Below are 26,796 nucleotides of genomic sequence, written 5' to 3'. Positions count from 1 at the left end.
GAAATGAGAAGCAGTAGCACCATACTTTAAAGTCTGTGTGATATAAATATAATGGGGTTTTCCATTTGTCTTTCATCTTTAATCCTCCTAGTTTCACTTAGGCTGACTTGGGAGTTTTGCACATTACTTGCTTTTCGGTTCTGTTAACATGCCACAGTCCACTGTCAGTGATCTGAAACTATTGCTTTACACTTACAGAGCAATCCTAAGCACACTTACTCAGAAATAAGTCCCACTGAGCTCAGCAAGGTTTACTCCCTAGTAGGTGTGTTTTAGGCTGCAGCCTTAATTTTCCATGAAACATACTACATTGTCATTAAAATACACTTAATAAGCATTTTATTAACAAGAGTACTATACAATATTCACCTTTAGATATTACATGCAACCTTCTTATCTTATGTATATGATTAATTTCAAAAGAGAACAGCATAAAGTGGACCATCCATTATTTTCTTTATGTAGTAGGACAATATTGACTCCCTATTTCTTCAAAATGAGAGGGTGCTGGCCTTTTTAGAAAACATTTCCACAAGCAGTTAAAACATTGCCCAGGTAGACAATTCTATACTTCAGCATACATAAATATGATGCCTACATGGTAAAAATAAAAAAATGTGAAATAGGATGAAAACAGTAAGTCATGTCAATGTTATTCAAATTCTTGTTTTCACCAAGGTGTTTTTATTTACTAGCAGAAAGTTAGCATCCATGCTGATTATATTCATGCACTTTGCTAAAAGAAGCTAAAAACTAGGCAAACCATTTACCTTCACCATTAGTATGCCATGTGTATAAGATAAACATTAAAAATAAATACCGTATAAGGGAAAGAAAGAAAAATATCAAAATAAATTTATCAGACAGCTCACCTTTAATTTTTCACAGAAGCATTCATACTTGCCTTTAAACAAAGTAGCAAAAAAAAGAAAGCACCCCACCCCACAACCCAGAAAATAATAAGGAATTAAGCAAAATGTACCCGGAACTGACATCTCTGCTTGTCCACTGCAATAAGACACTAAATGGAAGTTTGCAAATAGTTTGGTTGATTTCCACACCACTAGTACTTTGTGGACACAAGTTTAATTTGGCAAAGTTTACAACACACAGCAGCCAAAAATCCCAAATAAATTTCCATCTACACACTTAAAGAGCAAGCTCAACTATCCTAACAAGATAAAAAAAGTTCAAAATATAATTTTTCATCAAACACATGAAACATTTTCCCCAATCTATCATTATAATTAGAAAAGTTCCTATCTTGATGTCAATATTTGTGATTATTCCCAGGGAGGTTCGACTGGTGCCTTCATTATACACTTTTGGTGCCTGGCAAAAATGCTCCTCTTCAACCAGGCCTTTGGCTGATTAATACAATGGTACCTCGGGTTACAGACGCTTCAGGTTACAGACTCCGCTAACCCAGAAATAGTGCTTCAGGTTAAGAACTTTGCTTCAGGATGAGAACAGAAATTGTGCTCCGGCGGCGCAGCAGCAGCAGGAGGCCCCATTAGCTAAAGTGGTGCTTCAGGTTAAGAACAGTTTCAGGTTAAGAACGGACCTCCGGAATGAAGTACTTAACCCGAGGTACCACTGTACCTGGGTATAACCTTCCAGGAAAACGGCTCGTGATCACGGTGCAATGCACAGAGTTTAAGACTTGATTTGAAACCGGGTATGAGGCTACTTTACAAATCATAGATAAAGCTAACCATGGTTAGTTAGCATTACCCTAAGAACAGACATGTCACCACATCACAATTAACTCTAAAGAGACAATTTGTGCAGGCTGAGGAGGAAGGAAAATGCAAGTCTACAAGACGCTCCCGATAAAACAATCGTGGCTAAGAGAGTGTGAAGGAATGGAATGTTTTCAGCCTTTTTTGTATTATGGGGAGTTGCAGAACTGCAGCTTTCTGTTTCAGAGGCTGTTCTCACCGGGAGGTTCAGAAGGTCAAACAGGAGATTTAAACGTTCAGCCCAGCAAACTGAAGCCTAAAGGGGAAACAAAACCAAAGATCTAAAAGGGAGAAGGAAGAAACACAACCAATTTGTGGAATTCAGAAACCGAAATGGAACTCTAGTGCCCTTCTTACTGGGTAAGAGGTTGAGAGGGGGAGTAGAAATAATGCATGTAAATACAAATGTTTTCCAAGAGGAAGAACAAGTTGAAATCAGAAGGGGGGGGGGGGAGCCAAGAATGAAAGGGCTGCAGTCAGGGCCACTTTTAGGTTTGATGAGGTCCTAAGCTATTGAAGGTAATGGGGCCCTTTATATGTCCAGCTGTCCTTTGTCAACAACAAATTGTCGCTGGTTTTTTTTGTGTTGAATATATGCTATGTGGCAATTTATGGACCTAATATGTATCTAAAGTCATTGGCACATAGCAAAATATGTATTTTATCAAAGTAATTGTTGAACTGAAATACAATTAAGAAGAAGTATATTAATAGTGAAATACAATTAAGAAGAAATATATTAACAGTGAAATACAATTAAGAAGAAGTACATTAATAGTGAATTAATTATTAATACATACTGTTGCTGTATGTAGGGTTTATTTTATTTGTTTTTTTATCTTATGTTTTGGAAATGTACACCCAGTTTTTTTCCTCCTTTAAATTTTTTGGGGGGCCCCAAGAGAGTGGGGCCCTAAGCTATAGCTTGTTTAGCTTATATGTAAATCCATCACTGGCTGCAGTGGATCCAAAAGCTGAACGAGGGGAAATGGAAAACATGTAGATTAGATTTAAATGAATGTGGGGGTTTTCCCCCTGCTATTTTTCATTTGCTTTTATGGTTAACTGTTCAAACTGCCTTATTATTTATTTATTTATTTATTTATTTATTTTCATCTTAAAAAATAACTTTATAAAAAACTAATTAGTAAACTGCTGTCCTATACAACTTTATAGTAAAAGCTAATCGTTTTGGTTTAACCTTTGCAGGAGGCCTAGTTAAATACCCACACTATCCAGTACAGAAAGTCTGGATCAGCATGTAAAGTTCCAGAAGTTAAAGGGCCTCCTGAGTGAAGGCCGCCAGAGAATAATGATATCCCCTTGCTGGGAGTGGTGATTAGCTGGTTTGAATCTCTCCCCTCCTTCTCTACAGCCCCTGCGGTCACAGAGATCATGAGATGATACATTTGCACTAGACAATAGAAACATTTCTTATCTTAAATTCTGATATTTGATTATACCAACTACGTCAAAAGGATTTCCAGATGTGGAACACAATATTGGAAATGCAAACAAAAACAACACAACCATCTCTGCACTATGAATGCAAAACCAGCAGGCTGGAGAACAAGCACATCAATTAAAAATCAATTCTCTCCCGTTTTTTATTCTGCAATAGCAGTGTTCACACATGTGCAGGAATAGTGCCAGAGAAGCTCAAAGGCATATTTCATGATGTGCAAAAACGCTTTTGGGTCTAAATCAAGAAACCTCAAAGGGGTTTCTAAGAAATTGTCAAGAGACACATTTCAGCTATAATGGCAACCTCCAACACTTCCTTGAGATGTTTATGAAGTGTTTCTTACACAAGCGCATAGATAAAATGCTAAGTCTGAACTACCCCTTCCTAAAATAAACAGAACACTGGTAGAAATTTAGCATCGTCATCAGAGGCTTCTCCTTAAAAATGTGCGTAAGCACATAAAGCTGTATTATACCAAGGCAGGCCACTGGTTTACCCAGCTCAAGCCTTTTCTCAAGCTTGTTTTCTCCAACCAGCAATGGGTGCCATATTACATAAGAGCTTCATACATAGACACAGATTCAGAGACCTAATTGACACATTCTCCCAGCCCCTTTTATGAAGAAAATAATAATCCCCATACCCTAAATTAAGACACACACAAACCACAGAACACCTGGGATAATATCAAAAGAATAAATAAGATATCATATCTGGTTCCCACCAGGGCAGTAGAGAGATGATTCTACTATTCCGCAGTTCAAAAGAATCCTCTAGATCACTGCATTCAACATAAAACTGAAAAGGCCTTTTTAGTTTGGAGAAAAGACAAGTGAGAGACTAATAATAATAATAATAATAATAATAATAATTTATTTATACCCCGCCCTCCCTGGTTCAAAAACTGGGCTCAGGGTGGCTAACAACCAATTTAAAACACTTTAAAACACTTAATTATAAAAGAAGCATAAAATATAGTATAAAAACATGAATAACAATAAAATTCAAAAATCAAAAATCAATTAAATAATCCCCATGGCTAGCTGGGCCAACGAGGAGGTCAGGGGAGAATTAGCTGTGGGTCTCAGCGTGGGTGATCTTCATAAAAGGGGAGGGGGAGGGAAGAGAAGGGAAATAAAAGATCAGGCTGAATTCAAATTAAAGGTCAGGCAGAATAGCTCTGTCTTACAGGCCCAACGGAAGGAGGTTAAATCCTGAAGGGCCCTAGTCTCATGGGACAGAGCATTCCACCAGGTAGGAGCCATCACTGAAAAGGCCCTGGCCCTGGTGGAGGATAGTCTGACTTCCTTAGGGCCCGGGGCCTCTAAACTATGATTATTCATGGACCTTAAGGTCCTCTGCAGGACATACCAGGAGAGGCAGTCCCATAGATACAAGGGCCCTAAGCTACAAATGATGATGTGACAGAAGTTTATAACATGGAGAAAGTGGATACAGAAAGGCTTTTCTCCAACTTTCAACACTAGAACTCGGGGACATCCAGTGAAGCAAAATGTCAAAAGGTTCAGGACAGATAAAAGGAAGTGCTTCTTCATGTAGCACAAAATTAAACTATGGAATTCGTTCCCATGGCAGGCAGTGATGGCCGCCAACCTGGGTGGCTTTAAAACAAGATTAGACAAATTCATGAAGAAGTTGGCCATCAGTGGCTACTAGCCATGATGGCTATGTTCTGCCTCCACGGTTGGAGGCGCTAATGCAGGGGTCAGTAAACTTTTTCAGCAGGGCGCCAGTCCACTGTCCCTCATACCTTGTGGGGGGCTGGACTATATTTTGAAGGGGGGGAAATGAATGAATTCCTATGCCCCACAAATAACCCAGAGATGCATTTGAAATAAAAGCACACATTCTACTCATGTAAAAACACCAAGCAGGCCCCACAAATAACCCAGAGGTGCATTTTAAATAAAAGGACACGTTACCCATGCTACTCATGTAAAAACACGCTGATTCCCAGACCGTCTGCGGGCCGGATTTAGAAGGCGATTGGGCCAGATCCGTCCCCCAGGCCTTAGTTTGCCTACCCATGCTGTAATGTTTCTGAATACCAGCTGCTGGAAACCACAGGAGGAGAGAGTGTTATTCTCTATCTACTTCCGCTTGTGGGATTCCTACAGGCATCTGGTTGGCCACTGTGAGAACAAGATGCTGGACTAGATGGAGCACTGGCCTGAGCTAGCAGGCTCCTATGTTCGGCATCTTATTTACTGCTACACAGTACAGTGGTACCTTGGGTTACATACGCTTCAGGTTACACACTCCGCTAACCTAGAAATAGTCCTTCAGGTTAAGAACTTTGCTTCAGGATGAGAACAGAAATCATGCTCTGGTGGCGCGGCGACAGCAGGAGGCCCCATTAGCTAAAGTGGTGCTTCAGGTTAAGAACAGTTTCAGGTTAAGAACGGACCTCCGGAACGAAGTACTTAACCCAAGGTACCACTGTACCTGGGTATAACCTTCCAGGAAAACGGCTCGTGATCACGGTGCAATGCAACATCTCCACAGAGTTTAAGACTTGATTTGAAACCGGGTATGAGGCTACTTTACAAATCATAGATAAAGCTAACCATGGTTAGTTAGCATTACCCTAAGAACAGACATGTCACCACATCACAATTAACTCTAAAGAGTTACAAGACGCTCCCGATAAAACAATTGTGGCTAAGTGAGTGTGAAGGAATGGAATGTTTTCAGCTAACCCAGAAATAGTCCTTCAGGTTAAGAACTTTGCTTCAGGATGAGAACAGAAATCATGCTCTGGTGGCGCAGCGGCAGCAGGAGGCCCCATTTGCTAAAGTGGTGCTTCAGGTTAAGAACAGTTTCAGGTTAAGAACAGACCTCCAGAACAAATTAAGTTCTTAACCAGAGGTACCACTGTATTTCAAACATTTGGAGGGCGTTTTTCAGAGGCAGCCGCATTCACTTTGAAGAAGATGGTCGCTGACAATAACTGTGTGAAAGCTTATCTGCTAGCATAGTAAAGATTCAATGTTTCATTTCAGTTGTCATCAGTATCACTGTGAACTGCTTTTCCCAATAGAGGATTCATTTCCTAACAATACAGAAATGTTCATATGCTGTAGAAGTGTTGAGCAATCCTCTCAAGACTTTTCCTGTTGTCTCATCTCCCCATTTTTTGGGAAGCTATCACCAGGAAATTTCATTTTGTCAGTGTGCTGGATTAACCGTCTCAAGCACAGAGTTGGAAGTTACAGTCTGTTCTTGCATATAGCAAACATGTGACCACCTGAGTAATGCCTCACAAATGTAAACAGAGGGGAACAGATCAAAAGAGGACAGAGTGATGTATAAGGTCATGGCCTCAAGTCAATAAAACAGTTTTTTTTAATAGACTTACTAGAATTTCTTTGTTCGGGAAACAAGGAGATATGTCAAGGTAATGATTCCATGGGTTCTTGGAAAGCAGCTAACATGGAATGCTGACTAAGCAGTGTGCATCCTGATTATAACAGAAGTTAAGGATTAAAATATAATCCAGACTACTAACTACAGAATTCAAGAAGCAGGAAATCTTTAGGAATTTTACACAGTTCCTACATTATCAGATGTCAACACTACTAAAAGCCAGCTTTAAAGCACTCTGCCATTTGGCCATATCTGCATGTACTGATAAGATCAGCTTTCCAGGTTTTTCACTCTCTTCCTGGCAGCAGCAGAAAAAACAAAACAGGAAGCTATCAAATCACATTACATCATAATCAGAGGGATCATAGTTTGTTGCTCCTGAACAAGCCACAATCAACAAGTCAACAACAAACTATGGTTTTAGATTGGCTAACAATTGTGGCTTGCTAGGGAGAAACAAATTGTTATCCCTGATTAGAATGTAAAACATACAAATAGCCCATCTAGTTATTGCTATTATTATTAATAAATTTATTACCTGCATTTCACCAGCAAGGTCCCAGTTCAATGTACTGTTCTCACAGTGGCCCATCAGATACAGTGTTCAAAACTCCTATTGTTCTAGGCGCATTTTGCAACAGGGAATTTCACTAGAGCAAGCAGTTTCTGAGCACTGGGCGCAGCACTGCACCTAAGATTTCAGATTAAAACTGCAGAGTAGAAGGAAAGGAGGACCTTTTCCTGCCTCCCCACTTCTAGCTCCTCTCTGAAGACTGGAAAAGAGACCCTCTTAAAAGTATTAGGGGGGAGGGCAGGGGAAGGACTAGACCATGTGAAAAATGAACATAATATTTTAGCTGCAGTTCTACATTTTCAAATTTGTATTCTTATTATAAAAAGTGTGGCTAGACATTCTGTTGTTGTGCCAGTAACCGAGGTTTAAGGTGCCATTTCGTTCTTAGCTTTCATATTTCAGTTTCTAACACTGACCAGATGCCTAAGGGAAGTCAGAAAGTACAGTGGTACCTCAGGTTAAGTACTTAATTCGTTCCGGAGGTCCGTACTTAACCTGAAACTGTTCTTAACCTGAAGCACCACTTTAGCTAATGGGGCCTCCTGCTGCCGCCGCGCCGCCGGAGCACGATTTCTGTTCTCATCCTGAAGCAAAGTTCTTAAACTGAAACACTATTTCTGGGTTAGCGGAGTCTGTAACCTGAAGCGTATGTAACCTGAGGTACCACTGTATGACCTGAGTATAGCAGGGGTTTGTTTTCCCACTTGTGAATCCCAAGAACTGGAGTTCGGAGGCATACTGCCTTCAACGATGGAGGCAGAACATAGCCATTGTTGCTAGTAGCCACTGATAGTTTTATCCTCCGTGAATTTTTGTAATCCTCTTTTCTAGCTCTCTTGTACAGTAAAATCAGATGCTGCTAATTGCATAAATGAAAGGCAACGGGCTCTGCTGATAGTGGACACCGTAAGATCATAGACTCATAGAATTGTAGAATTAGAAGGGTCTCCAAGGGTCATTTAGTTCAACCTTCTGCAATGCAGGAATCTCAGCTAAAGCATCTACAACATATGGCCATCCAACCTTCACTTAAGAACCTCCAAGGAAGGAGAGCCCGCCAACTTCTGAGGGAGTCCATTGCACTGTCAAAGAGTTCTCATAGGTTGCACTAAGTGGCTACTTCGCCACCTACTATTATTTTCCAACCAGGGGCACAACCAAGAAAGCTATTACCTTTATGCAAGAAAAAGTTAACTTAAGCCGTGTGGATAGAGCAGCGCAGAATATGATCAGGAACATTAAGTTTAAAAACAGACAAAGCGCATAACAAAACTTGGTTTTAAAAAATTAGTTTATAATTCTTTACTTCTAAGTTTGAAATAATTAGCACAAACCCTATGCCTATATTTGTGGGAACGGAAGCCACAGTCACCGCGAATGCTATAAAACCATTTGATAAAAACTGAATGTTACAAAAATAAGGCTGCCAAACTAGAATGCAGGATTAAAAGGAACTGAGTTTTGTGCACAAGGTGTGGGTGGACAGAAACAGCTAACTGTGAAATAAATGTACAATTTAAATGGCAGGCAGTGCTTTGTCATTTACAGAATGAGACTGGGGGCAGTGAGTAAAAGAATAGGAATGTGATGTGTTTTTTAGCGTCTGAATTTTTTTTGGAGACTACAAACAGATCCAAGTCTTTCTTCTGCAATATGTAGGATTGAACATAAAAAACACATGTTTGAAATGTTCTGTTTGTTGGATCCTTTGTAATTGGACACCTCTTGTGCAGATTAAGATAGACCAATAAAATCTGAGAAGCACATTCATGACGCAACTCTACATATCAAGTTCGGACATTAGTCCAGTCCATCCATCTGTTTGCAGGAGACAGGAAAATATAACACACATTTCTTGTAATAACTTTAAAAAAAAAAAAAAAGTCTGCAGAGGCGAAGGTATTACAAAAAAGCTAAAAGAAATAGTTATACCATATATTCCAAGGTGCACAACTCAAAACACTTCTACATTTTTAATAACTCAAAAAATCTATATCATAACATTAACTGTGAAAAAGCATACTTTGCTACAATTTTAGCTTGATTTTTTCTTTTAACCCACAGTCTTCTATAACCCACCTTTCTGTTCCATGGCACGCTCTCTCTGCAGCACCACTCTTGTTAAACTCCACCCACTTTTCCCCTTTCCCCTTCTATCTCCCTGTAATCCTCTTTGTTCCCCCTTTTTACTTCCTTAAGTATGTTTTTTGCTCTGCTTCTTTCATACCCATTGCAGTGAGGTCCACCTGTTTTTTATAGGGGGAAAAACCAGTTTTTGTTCACCACTGCTGGTTCACCTTCCTACTGCTACAACCAAATGCCTCCACTTTATTGTTTACCAACACCTTTAATTATATCCCAGTAGGTGTGCCAGCCAGACATGCTTTTACAATTAAATAAAAGTAACAAAATATTCTTTATAAATTATAAAGGTATGATAAAGTGAATTGCACGCTGTACAGGTAAAACTCAAAAAATTAAAAGATTGTGGAAAAGTTCATTTATTTCACTGAAATAAATGAAATTTTCCACAATATTCTAATTTTTCGAGTTTCACCTGTACTTCCATTTGTTACTGCTTCTTGAAGATTTACTTGTATTTGATGCAGTAAGGTTGCTGATGGTTACAGAGGTTTACATAAAGCCGGCTGGTAAAACCTAGTTAAAACCCAACTAAAACCTAGTTAAAACCTAACTCTCCATTACCTTTAGCCCCTCTTCCCCAGTTCATCTCATCACTACGTAGTTGATGCCAGCTGGTTTCTTTTGAGCCAGGTCTGTAGACAATTCTTACTCACATCAACTCCGGAAACTCCTTGCAGAATTCTCCTCAAAAATTAATGCCCTTAATGGCTTCACTTCCAGTCTTCAGCTTTAGCTTTGCCTTTATCTACCTGTTTCTGTTTCAGATCCAGACTTCCACCGTCTTCTTCAGATAATTTTCTTCACCTGTGCCTTCTTCTTTCCCTCTTCTTCATCTCTGCTTCCAGTCTCTCTCAACACTAGCAGAAAAGGTCTATTTATGTCCCAACCAGCCTATCCTTCAACCAATCTGAACCGCCCTGAGACCTGCTGGTATAGGGCTGTATATAAATTTAATAAATAAAATAGTAATAGTAATAGTAATAATAAATCTTATTTGAGTGGCATAGAATTCTCCCCTACATCAGACCACTTTTCCTGCCCAATGAGTGCTCAATAATTCCTACCCACAAGCCAATCAAAAGTGTAATTTTACAATTTTCTCAGTATTTAAAGAACCCAGTTTTCCCCAGGCCAGCCAACTGTTAGTCACCAACAGATACATAGTACAGTGGTACCTTGGTTCCCGAACTCAATCCGTTCTGGAAGTCCTTTCAACTTCCAAAACATTCGCAAAACAAGGCACGGCTTCTGATTGGCTGATTGGCCCCAGAAACAATGCCAACAGACGAAACGGACAATTGGCTTCCCAAAAACGCTTGCAAACCGGAACACTTACATCTGGGTTTGTGGCGTTCGGGAGCTGATTTGTTCAGGAGCCAAGCCGTTTGGGAACCAAGGTACAACTGTATTACAACCCTTACATGTTCCCTGTATCAAAATCAAGCCCTTTGTCTAGTAAATTCATTTTAAAAAGTGTTTTCTCCACACCCATACTCCACCCCTATTTATCTGCTCATCCTTGCTGTGTTTGGCCGTACACAAACTCCCAGCTTTTCACACAGTTATGAGCCATAAAGCATGGCTGGATGAGCAGTTGGGACAACTGACATCAGCTCCACTATGTGCCTCTGAATCCAGTAGTGGTAGAGGAAGACGTGAGTCACAGATATTCTCTCATCCTAACTTTAATTTGGATGGGCTTTGGGCAGTCATTACAATATGCTAGTAATATAGAAGACAGTGAAGCATAGATCTTCCCTGTGTCATCAGGGAGCTGGGCCTACAGGGGAGAAGGCCATGTTGCATCTCCTAACTACACCAGCACCTGGAAACTCAGCCAGTGTGGGCATTTTAGGAACCAAACAAAGGCTTCCCTTACTTGTTTCTAGGATTTTTCACATTTTCCTAGCAGCAAAGGAAGGATTCCCATTGCAGAAGATAGCAAAGCCCAATACATTTAAAGATATATTTGAGAATACTGTATACAGAAATATTCGGTCAACATAGTGGTGTTCTTTTTTGGGCACAAAATTACAAGTAAATACAGTTCTGTCAGGAGGCAATTCCTATCAATGGGACACACAGCTCTTGTGCCTTTAATATATATTTCCTGCAGCAAATATCCAACAGCAGATTTACATACACTTTCAGAAACAAAGATGATGTTTAAAAAGTGCTCTGAACAAAACCTGCTTTGATTCAAGTTATGGAGTACATGAGGAGATATCAATTTTTTTTCCTAAGTAAAGACAAAATTATCTGTGATCATTTTAGCAACTGCTTCTGCAATGCAAGAATAGTAAAGCATTTCAAGAGACTAAGGTCAATATCTGTCCATCATTAATTTTCTTTTGTGGGAGAAGGAAGGTTCACAATTTTAACCTAGAAGAACAAAAATGTACTCTTTGTACCAAATAACAAACAAACAGAACCCCTCAAACTTTGAGCTCTCGCTGTTCCTTTCACAGAAAATAATCTGGTTTGGTTTATGAGCACACGTCATGATCATCCGTGAAAAGCAATTAAGTCAGCCAGCTTCGTCTGTGACAAATTAATCGTGTTTCAGAATTCAGCAGAGTTCTAACCAACTAAAATAAATATTTAAAACTTCAAAATCCACAGTTGGGCAATACCTTTAATGGAACCAACCAAAATGTCACAATAGTAGTTGTTGGCATCAGTCTGTCTCAAGAGACGATGGCATGCGCCTCTGGGGTGAAGCCAAACCACATTGTTTTTGCTGCATTAGCAGCACCAAAGTGACCTCCCTGGTGCGCAAGCCTGGGAAATATGTGTGGGTCCTGGGCTTCCTAGACAACAAGACTCCGCTCTTGGCCTCACTGATGTGGTACAAAGGAAATCAGAGCAATACATTGGGCAGCAGCTTGGCTGCCGCAGTTGCCGGAAGGAGGCGTGCAAGGTGCCATCCAACTCTCTTAGGGACTCCACTCTGGATTTGTGTAGTTTACTCCTTAGGCTTTTCTTCTGCTGAAGATGTCCTGCAAGGTAGCGGAGGTTTAGGATCAGAGTTTTCCTTGTCCTAGATGAACTACCTTCCCAGGTTGACAAGCCCCATTTGCCTCTACAGCATGTGCAGAAAGTATGGCAAGCTTTATGAGGTCAGCTTGTAGATTCAGTTCCAAGACAGAGGTTACAGGCTGACTAAGCTCCTCCCAGGTGCTAAAAGTATCAGGTTCTGGCATGAAGAAGCAATGGATCCTTCCCATCCTTAAGAAATTAAAATGGCTTCAAACCTTAAAGAAAACACATAGGTTCCTGGGATAGGCAGAGAGCAGAAGAGAAATGTGGTGTGTTTTGAATACTGCAAAACCAGGATTTAGGTTTGGATAGTGTCTAGGTAAAAGATTTAATTGAATTCAAATTGTATAGCATAGTGTTATCTGGTGACTGGAGGAGATGCAAAGTCCATCTTCCATTGCTGGAGTGTGGAAAATTGGTTGTGATAGCAGGAAGATCATCTTATGTTACAGAGAGTCTGCAGGCTTGAAGGTGAAGGGGAGTGCTGGGACTGGGTAACATGGGCCATTAGGGGCCTAACACTGAAAAAGTCTAACCAGACTGTACACCCTCCAAGTGAGCGATTCCTTGGCTTCGTACCAACAGCAATACCAGCTTGTCATCTCCATCTTTCTGGAATGATCCAGCCATGCCACAGGAATAAACTTAGGTCCAGGCCTGCACCTGCAAATTAAATGTGCAAAATGGCTCCAGAAACACTACATACAATTGAACCTGGAATCTTCTTCCACTAAACTAAGTCCCTTCCCCTTTTCCTATTTCTAGTGAAAAGGTAAAGAAGGAAAAGAAAGAAGTCGTTTATGATTCTGAGAAAGTCTGAAGATCTAAAAGGGCATTTTGTGACTTTTAAAACATTCAGATATCAGTGTACTTTGTTGTGTCTTGTAGTGGGAGCTATACTGGGGTGCGAGGGCTGGAAAAAATGCCAAGATGTTTCTCATCTGGCAACCAATGCACTGCTTTGGTTTCAGACAGCGCATGGGTAGACGAGTCTAAAAATCCCAGGACACAAACAGAGTCTCATATCATTGATTAAAGGGGGGGGGATGAAGGTTTTATGATCATATTTGCAGGGAAGGAATAGATGACCCTTGGGAATCTATAATTCTATGATATGGGGGGGGGGGTTATACAGATGCATATTTTGCTCTAGGAGGCTTAGTTTGGTCAGAATCGAGTATACATTTCCAGAGTTAACGCTAAATACATTACTTCTGGCAAATGAGCAACCATAGATGCTAGAGGGTGCTGAAACTGGGACGCGGGTGGCATTGTGGGTTAAACCACAGAGCCTAGGACTTGCCGATCAGAAGGTCGGCGGTTCGAATCCCCATGACGGGGAGAGCTCCCATTGCTCAGTCCCTGCTCCTGTCAACCTAGCAGTTTGAAAGCACGTCAACGTGCAAGTAGATAAATAGGTACCGCTCCGGCGGGAAGGTAAACAGTGTTTCCGTGCGCTGCTCTGGTTCACCAGAAGCGGCTTAGTCATGCTGGCCACATGACCCGGAAGCTGTATGCCGGCTCCCTCAGCCAATAAAGCGAGATGAGTGCCCCAACCCCAGAGTCGGTCATGACTGGACCTAACAGTCAGGGGTCCCTTTACCTTTATCTATGTACTATCTGAAACCAAAGTAGCACATTGGTTGCTAGGTGCATCCCCCCCCCCAGCTCTCCCACCCCACTAACTAGACTTATTGAGCATACTGGTAGATGCTGCTTGATTACCTATGTGCCTAACAATGACAACTCTACTGTATCACAATGGGAGTGAACTAGTTTTGTACTGGGGATAGTAAACGTATGTGGCTTTAATTGATACCGGAGCAGTAACAGCTTTCATTTTCTTGTCCATATGATTACTTCAGAAACAAATATTAATCAAACTGGCAGCATAGGAAAGGATTTAAAGGATTAAGCTTTGAACATGGCACTAAAATAAAAAGGCTGCCTGAAAGATTCCCAAGACACAAATGCAACACAACCTTTCCTTTTCATGAAATCCTAACACTGAACAGTCAGTCACTGTGGGCTTTTCTCTTTCTTTAGACATTTGGGTACAGTGGTACCTCGCATTACAGACGCTTCAGGTTACAGACTCCACTAACCCAGAAATAGTACCTCAGGTTAAAAACTTTGCTTCAGGATGAGAACAGAAATCGTGCAGTGGTGGTGCGGCGACAGTGAGAGGCCCCATTAGCTAAAGTGGTGCTTCAGGTTAAGAACAGTTTCAGGTTAAGAACGGACCTCCAGAACAAATTAAGTTCTTTTTTTTTTTATAAATATTTATTAAGATTTTAAAATATAAATGCACACATAATAAACAATCTTATTTCTGTCATAACAATTTCATCACTTCTTTGGACTCCCTCACGTCTCCCGCTCCCATTTGCATTGTTAAAAATTTTTCCACACAAATTATCAGCTTGTTTTCAATCTCATGTCCATTCATTCAAATATAATCTAGCACTTCTTCCCAAAAAATTTTATATTTTCTTTAGTCTCACTTATCATCAAATTTAGATCTAATTTAGTGGTGAGCAGTTTTTTATAATCCAGCATCCTTCTTAAGATTCAACCAAATTACAATGTTTTTGTAAATACATTTTGAATTTCTCCCAGTCTTCCTCCATCTTCTCTTCTCCCAGATCACGGATTCTGCCGGTCATCTCGGCCAGTTGCATATAGTCCATCAGCTGCATCTGCCACTCTTCCAGTGTGGGTAGATCTTGAGTTTTCCAGTTTTTTGCGATAAGAATCCTTGCTGCCGTTGTTGCATACATGAAAAATGTTCGATCCTTCTTTAACACCTTCTGGCCGACAATACCCAGGAGGAAGGCCTCTGGTTTCTTTGTGAAGGTATACTTAAATACCTTTTTCAGTTCATTATATATCATTTCCCAGAAGACCTTCACCTTAGGGCATGTCCACCAGAGGTGAAAGAATGTTCCTTCATTTTCTTTACATTTCCAACATTTATTATCAGACGAATGGTATATTTTAGCAAGTTTAACTGGGGTCATGTACCATCTATATATCATTTTCATAACATTTTCCTTCAGAGCATTACATGCGGTGAAGTTCAGCCCAGTGGTCCACAACCTTTCCCAGTCCTCAAACATAATGTTATGCCCAATGTCCTGTGCCCATTTTATCATAGCCGATTTAACCATTTCGTCTTGTGTATTCCATTTTAACAGCAAGTTATACATTCTAGATAGAACCTTAGTCTTTGGTTCTAACAATTCAGTTTCTAACTTCGATTTCTCCACCTGGAACCCTAACTTTTTATCATTTTTAAAAACTTCTTTAATCTGAGCATAATGTAACCAGTCTCGCACCTTATCCTTCATTTTCTCCAAACTCTGCAATTTCCAATTGTCTCCATCTTTTTCTAATATTTCCCAATATTTTGGCCATTTGGCCTCCATATTGGGTCTTTTTAGGGCCTTAGCCTCCAGAGGTGAGAGCCACCTTGGAGTTTTATTTTCCAGTAAGTCTTTATATTTTGTCCAGACATTAAACACTGCTTTCCTGACGATATGGTTCTTAAAGGCCTTATTGATCTTAACTTTATCATACCATAAGTATGCATGCCAACCAAAAGCATTGTTAAAACCTTCCAGGTCCAGCACGTCAGTGTCTTCGAGAAGTAGCCAGTCTTTTAGCCAGCAAAAAGCTGCGGCTTCATAGTACAACTTTAAGTCTGGCAGGGCAAAGCCCCCTCTTTCTTTCGCATCTGTTAATATCTTAAACTTAATTCTGGGCTTTTTGCCCTGCCAGACAAATTTAGATATATCTTTCTGCCACTTCCGGAAGCACTCCGTTTTGTCCACAATCTGCAATGTTTGAAACAAAAACAACATTTTTGGCAATACATTCATCTTAATAGCAGCAATTCGGCCTAACAAAGAAAGCTTCAATTTTGTCCAACTATCCAAGTCTCTCTTAATTTCAGACCAGCATTTTTCATAGTTATCCTTGAATAGACTCAGGTTTTTTGCTGTTATGTTTACCCCTAGGTACTTTACCTTTTTAACCATAGTTAATTCTGTTTCTCTCTGAAACCGTTCCGACTCTATGTCTGTCAAATTTTTTCCCAACACTTTGGTTTTCTGTTTGTTTAATTTAAATCCCGCCACCCGACCAAAGTCCTGTATCAATTGTAATACTCTTTTCGTACTAGATTCTGGCTCCTGCAGGGTCAAAACTAGGTCATCTGCAACAGAACAAATTAAGTTCTTAACCCGAGGTACCACTGTTTATGCACTGGAAATTTTATCTGTTGAGGAGAGGGAACACACTTGGCCTGTCTCACCTGAGAGAGGTGGGGGGGCAAATATATTGGACAACGGGAGCTACCACCTTCCAGAGGTTCTGGAGTGCCCTCTAGAATCAGGGGAGAACAAGGACAAGTTTCTAAGGAGTTGTTTGTTTGTTTTGAATATCTGATAAACTTGAGAGGTTTGAGACAGTTGAAGGATACCTTCCACTTTCAAGCACACCCCCCCCAAAAATCTACCCCTGCCCAAATTGATCTCTCTCTTTTGAAGGATCTAATCAGTCTGAAACAAAAACACAGAGGTTTGAAAAGAGTGACTTATCCTAGCAAATAACTACATTAATGATCCAGCCTCCTTTTTTTTAATTTGAGAAAGTCACTACTGTACTATCTAAGAAACATAAGCAAGGAAAGCAAAAATTGTATGAAATTATAGCTATGTGTACACTGATGTTCCTTTGCTAGTCAAAATCCCTCCTTTTTCAGATAGGATGTACCATTCATTTTATTTTTGTTGTGCTCGTTTGAATGTTTCATTATCTAGCATATACAGCTGTGTAAGAAGTTGGCACTCCTGCAAACAGCATATCTGATTTGATATATTAATTATCAGCTAAGTAAGGTGTGCTTTAATGATAGAATCCAACAACCCATTTGCCGCAATGCTTGTTGTCTTTATTGCTTTTCTTATCTCCGTGATAGACCACAGCTTGAATCTCCTGGCACCTCTTTGTTCTGTGTTTTCAGTCCCAGCGGATGGCCACTTCCATAAGACCCGTATATAAGAAAGCACAATTGCATGCTACCTCTACCTCTCTCCCTTGACTTCATGATCTCAGTTTCTTCTTCACCCCCACCCTGTCTATTTCACCTGTATGTTGTTCTATCTGTGGCATGATTTTCTCACTGCACCAGCTGCAGGTGCCCCTTGTACATCGCCTTCATAGTGCCATGAGAATTTGCTCCTCACTCCTCTGATTCAATATTGAGGAGAGGGAAAATTAAAGAAAAACATGGAACCAAGGAATAAAGAGGCAGGCCCAGCATCCAGACAGGGACCCAGTATTTTTATTGCAATAAAGTGGAACCTTGGTTCCTGAACTTAATCCGTTCCGGGAGTCTGTTTGATTCCCGAAACAGTTCGGGAGCCAGGGCACGGCTTTTGATTGGCTGCAGCAGTTAATCAGAAATCCTTAATAGGATTTTGAGAGCCAGTGTGGTGTAGTGGTTAAGAGCGGTAGTCTCCTAATCTGGGGAACCGGGTTCGCGTCTCCGCTCCTCCACATGCAGCTGCTGGGTGACCTTGGGCTAGTCACACTTCTCTGAAGTCTCTCAGCCCCACTCACCTCACAGAGTGTTTGTTGTGGGGGAGGAAGGGAAAGGAGAATGTTAGCCGCTTTGAGACTCCTTAAAGGGAGTGAAAGGCGGGATATCAGATCCAAACTCCTCTTAATACCCTGGTGTGAATTCATGAGAAGCCTGGAACAACATCCTGGAGGCCATTTGAGCCATCTGTTTATGCCACCCCAAGCATTCCTAGGGATAGATTAGCCTTGTTGTTTATGGGACAGAGAGCACAGGGGCTATAAAATGCAAGCTCCTAGAAAAGACACCAAGAGCAGACCTTTCAATCTAAGAGGTTAAATGGAATTAAAACAACACATTTAAAACATCTAAAATCATATTATACTCAAAGTATACACCTGAGGCCTCTAATTCTTATATCAATAGGTCTTTAACCTCATCAGCCAAAAAGGACTCTTCACACTGTTCAACAAGATATGATACCCACTTGAGTTCCACAAGAGAGTTGTGTCCTTCCACGAGAACATGCACTGTACCATCCAGTACAATGCTTTAGCTGCAGCAGGCACTGTAACTCTCCAACAGTTTGATTTCACCCCCAAAGGCGCACTCTTCCATTGTTTCCCAAGACAGACAGATGCCAACAAAAACAGTTCTATCCAATTACATGGGTGTGCCTTCTACATCTGTGCTTTCGTGTTTCTCTCCTTTGAATATTGGCTAAGTGCTCATAAACGAAAGCTTATACCAAGAACAAATTTAGTTGGTCTCTGAGTGCTCACTGGAAGGACAGATCCTGAAGCTGAGGCTCCAATACTTTGGCCACGTCATGAGAAGAGAAGACTCCCTGGAAAAGACCCTGATGTTGGGAAAGATGGAGGGCACAAGGAGAAGGGGACAACAGAGGACGAGATGGTTGGATAGTGTTCTCGAAGCTACCAGCATGAGTTTGACCAAACTGTGGGAGGCAGTGGAAGACAGGAATGCCCGGCGTGCTCTGGTCCATGGGGTCACGAAGAGTTGGACACGACTAAACAACAACAACAAAGGTGCTACTGGACAAGTTCTTTATTTTTATATATATTTCAACTGCATCAGACCAACACGGCGACCTATCTGAATCTGCTCATAAACTGTTTCTCAGATGCACCACAGATGAACGCCTATCCCAATGGCCTGGTACAATATTCGCAAAGGATGCTTTCAGCCTCATGGTTATCAAATTTACTCAAGATGGCTCAGGAGATTCAGATGAAGCATTTCTTAGGGGGAAATGCAGTTCTATTGAAAAAAAATCTCCACAACTCAAAATTATGGGAAACCTTGATATTCTGTTATGAGATAACATTAGTATTGGTTATAACTGGACCTGGAGAACATTATTTTCCTGTTAGTTTAATCTTCCACCCACACTTGAATCAGTTTTGCTAAATTACCCTCTCATTCAGCCTTATCAGTAGCGACTTTTCTACATTATCTGTGCCAAGTAAGAACTCCAGGTGCAAGGAAAATTTGTGGGGGGATTTAAACTGAAAGAGAGTTGGTCACTCTTTTTTATACAGGTTTTGCTGAAGCTGCCTAACATTCTGTAGGAACTCTTGCTCTCCCAAAAAAATCTGCAAGATTCTTCTCTTCTCTCAACTTCTATGCAACTCCAGGTTACAATTTTGCAGGACATCAGTCATGTGCTCTCTTCTTGAGCTATGGCTCTTCCCCAAATAGTCTGCTAAAGTGTGGGGGGGGGATAGAGGGTCACATGAGAAAGAGTTTAATATTATAAGGGGGGTGGGGACACAGCATTAAGCAAGGTACTCAAAAGCAGACTTATTTCACTGAAAAGGCAATAAAGGTAGAAAAAAAGAGGCTAAGTCAGCTGGACATTTTTATGGAGGGATGGAGAATGGGGGGTCCAGTGGCAGAGTCAAGATCAATTTAATAAAGGAGCATGAGTCAAGCGGTATTTATGGCCTGTCTACCATTAGCCTACGATAGTGTTCTCAAAACTGACTAAAGACGAGAGGTTCTGATTTATCTCAAAATCCCCAGCAGATATTTGTGAAAGCAAAAACACCACACAGTGTTTAAGACGAGGGAAGAATGGTCAATTTATACAAAAGCTTTTGAAAAATAAGTTTTGTGTGCAGCTGCTTCAGCCTGAGGATAGAGATATCCAATTCTGGTTATGTCAGACATCAAAGGTACACACACATATATTTGCATGAAGCAAATCACAGCTGATTGTTTGCCAGAATACACATAATTTAAGTATTCTCAGTGAAACAACAGGGGAAAAAATCCTTCTATCTCTAAAAATATGCAAAGATACTTAATCCACACCCGGTGGGGGGGGGGGTGTGTCAAAAGATAAATCCAAGAGTCACACACACACACACACACACACACACACACACACACAAATGTCTAACAGCTTGTTCTTTGATTACAGAATTTCTCTGTTCTAGAAAAACAAAAAACAGTTTGAAGGAATAATGGTATCCACTGAAGGAACTGCAATGGGGGAGGAGAATGGAAAAGGGATACGCAGTGGAAAACTATCGGGATCATGTAAGAATTTCAAACCTTCATTTACTGTTGGAAATTAACTTCCCTCAGTTAAAAATAAGATAACAGAAACACATTGTACGCTATTTGTAAAAAAAATGGGGGGGGGGCAAGATGTTTGAGATAACCACAGTAAAAGGTAAAGAAATCTTCCACCTTGGAAATATCTCTGAAGCAAGGGAAAGTACACCAGAAAGTCATCAAAACAATGACATCCCAGACGTGTGATCTTGTAGAATTGGTAGGGGGAAAGGGGGGGGGGAGGAGATGAAGCAATAGTTTGGGTCGAATCCCAAACTATTGACTATTGCCCAGTTAGCAGGCGTGGTCTGGGTATGTCAGAAAGTCAAACGCAGTTCTCCGCTATGCATACACAGCAGCATTTAAGAGCTTAAGAAGAGCCCTGCTGGGTGAAATCAAATGCTATCAAGTCCCCACAGTGACCAGTTAGGAGTCACCATTGGCCTCTAGGAAGCCCACAAACCAGACATGAAGGCAATGGCCCTCGTCTTTTGTAGTTCCTCAGTAACTGGTATTCAGAGGCATGCTGCGTCAGATCCTGGAGGTAGCATAGAGTTACCATGATCAGTAGCCACCGATAGCCTCATCCTTTCATTAATGTGTCTAATCCCTTTTAAATTAAACGATGTTGCAGACTATCAACACACCCTGTGGCAGAGAATTTTGTACTCCACGTGAGGCAGGAGGCTGCCTGAGCAGGGCACTGAAGAATACACCAAAGCACAGCACAAATCTCCTAATTGAAGTGCACGCTGGCTCCCATTAACCAAGCACCACAGAGCCCTCAGGAAACTGAGCCACAGAGCAAGTGAACTGAACACTCTGGGCATGCACAGAATCATATCCATTCATTTTGAACTGGAAGGTCAGGGAACACTCTGCCCATTGCTCCCATCACCCCTGACCATGATGGGTGCAGCTGATAGTTGTTTTAAACCAGGCATAGGCAAACTCGGCCCTCCAGATGTTTTGGGACTACAACCACCATGATCCCTAGCTAACAGGACCAGTGGTCAGGGATGATGGGAATTGTAGTCCCAAAACATCTGGAGAGCCGAGTTTGCCTCTGCCTGGTTTAAACTAAAACATCTAAAGCCATGGTCCTCAATTAGCCAAGTACTGCAGGCCCCTGTTTTTCAAAAGCCAAGCCATGGACCCCTTACTTTTGATATTTCTATGGTAGTTTTTGTTATGTGAGTGATTCCTGGGTGGGTTACACAGACCCCCTGGGCTCCACAGTTTACCAATTAGGAACCAATGAGGCAACACCAGATTGGGAAAGGCTACTTAAAAGACAGCCACCCATAACATTAAAGTCAACTTTAAAAACAAAACAAAACTGCATTCCCCATAGATATCCAGATGTTTCAGATAAGTGACCTTGTGTTAATTTCCATATGCATTTCATTCTCTCTTCTATTCTTTAATCTCTCATTTTTTTATTCTTCTGAAAAAACAATTCAAGTAGGTCTGCAGCTATTCCTGCTAATTGTGTACCATACTGCAACATATAGTATACACCAGTGACTTAGCATTGTCCTGCAAATGGGTGTGCAATATAGCATTTGTTACAGCAGTATGCACAATTAGTAGGAATAATTCCTTGCTACTTGCTATTTAAGTGAACACCATTCATCAGAGCTCAGAGTTGTGTTGTTGGGTAAGTTATATGTGAATAATGAGCGCAACCCCAATTAGATATGCTCTGGATTTAACCTTAAACTACTTAATATTCTTGTCAAAACTGATGCAAATTGTACTCCAAATAAAGCTCTTCCTTTTCCTACTTTGCTTGCAAATTTAAAGAACAGCAACTTTCTTAGATACTCCCTTCCAGACTGCTACAGGCCCAAAGCACAAAAACAACAGAGGGGAGTTTAAGATTCCCCACTTCCTGGTGAATGCTTTGGCAATAATTACTTTTTCATGATAGTTACCACTGTAAGAGATTCCAATGACACACATATATACCTATGACAATTATTTTTCTAAGGGAGGTTGTGACTTTGCAAAAGAGTGAAATTCTTCTGATTATCTGAATGTTTCACATTAATTTCTTCAAGGATCACAATCTGACTTATAAATCAGTATTTTTCAGTCCAGAAAGTCTCTCTCTCTCTCTCTCTCTCTGTGTGTGTGTGTGTGTGTGTGTCTGAGAGAGAGAGAGAGAGAGAGAGAGAGAGAGAGAGAGAAGATGTATGTGTGAGATCTGAATTGGTGCAGAAGTGATGCTCTTGATCTGCTGCCCACAATGAGAGGATCTGAAGCATGCTATCGGCTTCTTTCCTTCCCTCCTCTCACACTAATTCTGCTATCTACAATTTACTGTCTGCTGTTTATGTACTTATTTTCATTTATTGAACTTCTATTCTGCCCTTCATCCGAGGACCACAGGACAGTTTACAATACAAAAACACAAAACACATAACATAGTAACAAACAATAACCCCCACAAACACAGTTTAAAAGACCATAAATTGTTTAATTAGCCAAAGGTCTGTGAGAAGAGAAAATATTTTGCCCAGTACTCAAAGATATGTAACAACAACAACAACAACAACAACAACAATAATTTATTATTTGTATCCCGCCCATATAATAATAATAATAATAATAATAATAATAATAATAATAATAATTTATTATTTGTACCCCGCCCATCTGGCTGGGTTTCCCCAGCCACTCTGGGCGGCTTCCAACAAAGATGAAAGATACACTAAAATGTCACATATTAAAAACTTCCCTGAACAGGGCTGCCTTCAGATGTCTTCTGAATGTCAGGTAGATGTTTATCGCTTTGACATCTGATGGGAGGGTGTTCCACAGGGCGGGCACCACTACCGAGAAGGCCCACTGCCTGGTTCCCTGTAACTTGGCCTCTTGCAGTGAGGGAACCGCCAGAAGGCCCTCGGAGCTGGACCTCAGTGTCCAGGCAGAACGATGGGGGAGGAGACAAGGGCACCAGGCAAGCCTCCCTGGGGAGAGCATTCCACAAGTGGGGAGCCAACACAGAAAGGCTTGTTCTTGTGTTGCCACACTTCAGACCTCTAATGGAGGGGGCATACAAAGGGCTTCCGATGATGATGATCACAGGGTCCAGGTCAGTTCATACAGAGAAAAGCAGTCATTGAGGTGTTACAGTCCTTAGCCGTTTAAGGCTTTATAGGTCAAAACCAGCGCTTTGAATTGGGCCCAGAAACTAATTGGCAGCCAGTGCAGTTGGGCCAGGATTGGTGTTGTATTCTATGGCATTTCATATGCATCAGCAAAGTCATGATGCATGCATGCTTACCAGATTTGTGCTCTATAATTATAGCCTTGATTATGAGGAATCCCAATAGTGTTATAATAATAATAATAATAATAATAATAATAATAATAATAATAATAATTTATTATTTATACCCCGCCCATCTGGCTGGGCCTCCCCAGCCACTCTGGGTGGCTTCCATAGAAACAAAAAATACAGTAAAATATCACACGTTAAAAACTTCCCTGAACAGGGCTGCCTTAAGATGTCAACCACATTTAGCACCAATGGCTACGTAACACTACAGAATGTTTAAAGCAAACTATAAAGAGAAGAGGAAGTTTTCTGACGAGAAAGCAGGAAGAAGGAAGCTTGTGGGTGGGTCTTTGCAAATTCTTGCTCACGGTTAAAGAGATCTAGAACGTTAGATCTGAACAGGGATGAGGCTGACAGACAAAAATTGCCCCTCTCTAATCCATCCAGAATCCTCTTTAGAGAATTTTGATGCACAGAACTTTTAACTGGCATAATTCATATATGTACAATAAAGCAAATTATCTGCAATACAGATAAAAAGGATCTATAAGATGTTCCCTCCTTTAATTCATGAGGGAGAAGGTAAACAGAGCAAAATTATGCCACAGAAAACTTTTTGTATGCAAGGCTGTCTACAGTAATCCAATTAATGAATTAGCGGAGATCAAAGGGCAAGGGATTTTCATTGCTCTTATCAAATGAATATTTACTGGTTTTATTACATTTCGTTGATGTTTCCTTTTGTAGAATTGGTTTTAAACACTGGTTAATTTAGAAGATTAGCTTTCTTTTAATCTTAAGGTTTCTTTAAAAAACAAAAGTTTTAGTTTAATATGAAACTAATTGTCAATTACACTTCAAGGATGCTCAGTCCAGTTATGAAAGATTTAACGATTCAAAGAGTGTGCTCGGATGATACAAATATTTCTCCTCCCTTACGCAATTTAGAAAAACTAAGAACAAAATCCATGCAAAAATAATTGTCTTTAATGAACATCAGCTTATGCTGTATAGAAAAATACAACATCTAATGCTTCGGATACTCCATAATTATGAAGTTTAAATGAGGCAGCTGCATACATTAGCAGAAGCTAAGAACTACAATAATGGACAGTAGCAATCACTTTTATAATAGAAGGAAAATAACAGAACTTCCCATGTACAAGATTAGGACTAAGTATTCATAATGTGACATTGTGGAAGGCCTTATCTACAGAATCTGGCAACTAATAAAGACTGCAAAATTAGCAGGTCAAAACAGTACTGGTATATGTATCTGAAATTTCATGTGCTTTAAAAACTATTTTTTGCATTTAAATTAGGAGGAAATAATTCTACACAGTGGTGGACAAGCCCTCCTCTCTGGCTTAAGTCAGAATGGACTCAGGGAAAACACTTTAAACAACAACAACTACATTGCATCACTCCACACACATCAAATCATTTGCAAAGCTTGATCTGAGTTGGACCTCCAGCCTCTCTGGACCAGGAGTGAGGAACCTCCTTCAGACTAAGTCAGTGCTGATGGGAGGGGGGCTGGAGGGGGAAAATGGGGCCCAGGGATCCAAAACAGATGGGGCAATGGAAAGAAGAATAAGGGGAAAGCCCTCTGCAAGTGAGCAGTACAAACCTCAGCCAATAGCAATTTGCCCCAACCTTCGCAACCAAGTAAGCAGGGGGCTAAAGAGGGGAGAAGGTGGCAAAAAGAGAGGAAGGGAAATGGGCAGACCCTCCCCATTTTGATTCTGGCAGTGACTACCACTGGCTTCAGCCCATCCACTGCCAGCACACGGCCCCTGGCAGATTACCCTGAGGGAATGCAGCCCTCAAGAGAAAGAAGGTTCCCACTCCCTTCTATAGACCACATGCACTATGATCCAGCGCAATGGAAACACAATGCAAAGTGGGGAGGTATGTAATCAAGCTTTGTATCATTTGCAGACTGATAGCAACAATCAGACTGAATATCAATCATATTCACTGGACTCATTTCTGTACCAGATATGGGGGAATAAGCAAACACCGGCAATTTACACCACCATTTTCACTAACATTCTCCTGCATCCTACTTAAAGGTATGTCTGAATCTGAAAATGTTGAAGACTGTTTATTTGACTCAGTGGTTGAAGTCATTTAAATGTTTTAAATCAATGATTTGATCAATGATTTAAATCAATCATAAAACAACCACTTAAGCAAAACTACATGAATTCTAACCTTTGAAATCAGGCCTGTCTCCAGATCTAGTTAGTTGCTCAATAAAATCATGTTCCTATTTTCCACTTTCATGTCTTTTTTCATCTCTCTCTGAAAACTATCAGTCTCCAGCGTAAGAAAATCAGTGACATTTGGATCTCATAAAGTCTTAAAAGACTTGCAAAGATGTGTGCAAATACTGCTGATTGGATTACCATTTCTTTCTAGTAACAAAATGTTAACAGGGAAAAAATTATAACCACCCAAGCATCTTGATGCCACTGTGAGAATGAGACAGCTAAATGATACATTTGGGTGACTCAGAAGGGAGAAATAAAATTAAAACATCCAAAAATGCTAGCACACAAATCTACTCATTGTTCTTGGCACCATCTCATCCTCAATGCATTTTATTTTTCCCCCAGTATTTTTTTCAATACTGTATTGATATGCATAGTTGCAAAATGAACTGCGATTCTTCTGGGAGTTTAAATGATAGTGGGTGTGACTGTTTCCAATTCCAAAATACTTTTCATGTTTCTGAGTTACACTCCCAATTGCTTTTCTTCTTAGCTGAGCATAAACACTGCCTCTCTAGATGAGAATTATAACTTTTCCATTGTTGTTTTGATGGAAGGCGATACATGAATTCCTTAAATTAGAGGTGGGGAACATTTGGCCCTCCAAATGTTGTTGGACTTGAACTCCCATCAGCCCCAGCCAGTGTAGTCAATGGTTAAGGATGATAGAAGCTGGAATCCAATAGCAGCAGGAGGCTTATAGGTTCTCCAGGCC

The 26,796-nt window shown here is 40.6% G+C and overlaps 1 protein-coding gene and 2 long non-coding RNA genes across 8 annotated transcripts in view; 2 read left to right on the top strand and 1 right to left on the bottom strand.

Moving 5' to 3' along the window:
- Positions 1-26,796, bottom strand: part of CEP128 (centrosomal protein 128) — a 305,103-nt gene that overhangs the window by 76,230 nt on the left and 202,077 nt on the right. The window lies entirely within an intron of this gene.
- LOC309344980 lies at positions 1,797-25,901 on the top strand. The gene is made up of 3 exons (XR_014157962.1): positions 1,797-2,102; positions 20,383-20,501; positions 25,747-25,901. It is a non-coding gene; the product is annotated as an uncharacterized lncRNA (long non-coding RNA).
- On the top strand, positions 22,762-24,528 carry LOC309345593. The gene is made up of 3 exons (XR_014158318.1): positions 22,762-23,057; positions 23,469-23,859; positions 24,035-24,528. It is a non-coding gene; the product is annotated as an uncharacterized lncRNA (long non-coding RNA).

This window comes from Podarcis erhardii, assembly GCF_964252035.2.
Source record: "Podarcis erhardii genome assembly, chromosome: 1".
Lineage (NCBI taxonomy): Eukaryota > Metazoa > Chordata > Lepidosauria > Squamata > Lacertidae > Podarcis > Podarcis erhardii.
The sequence above is the reverse complement of the archived record's forward strand: the minus strand, read 5'-3'. Positions and strand labels throughout refer to the sequence as shown.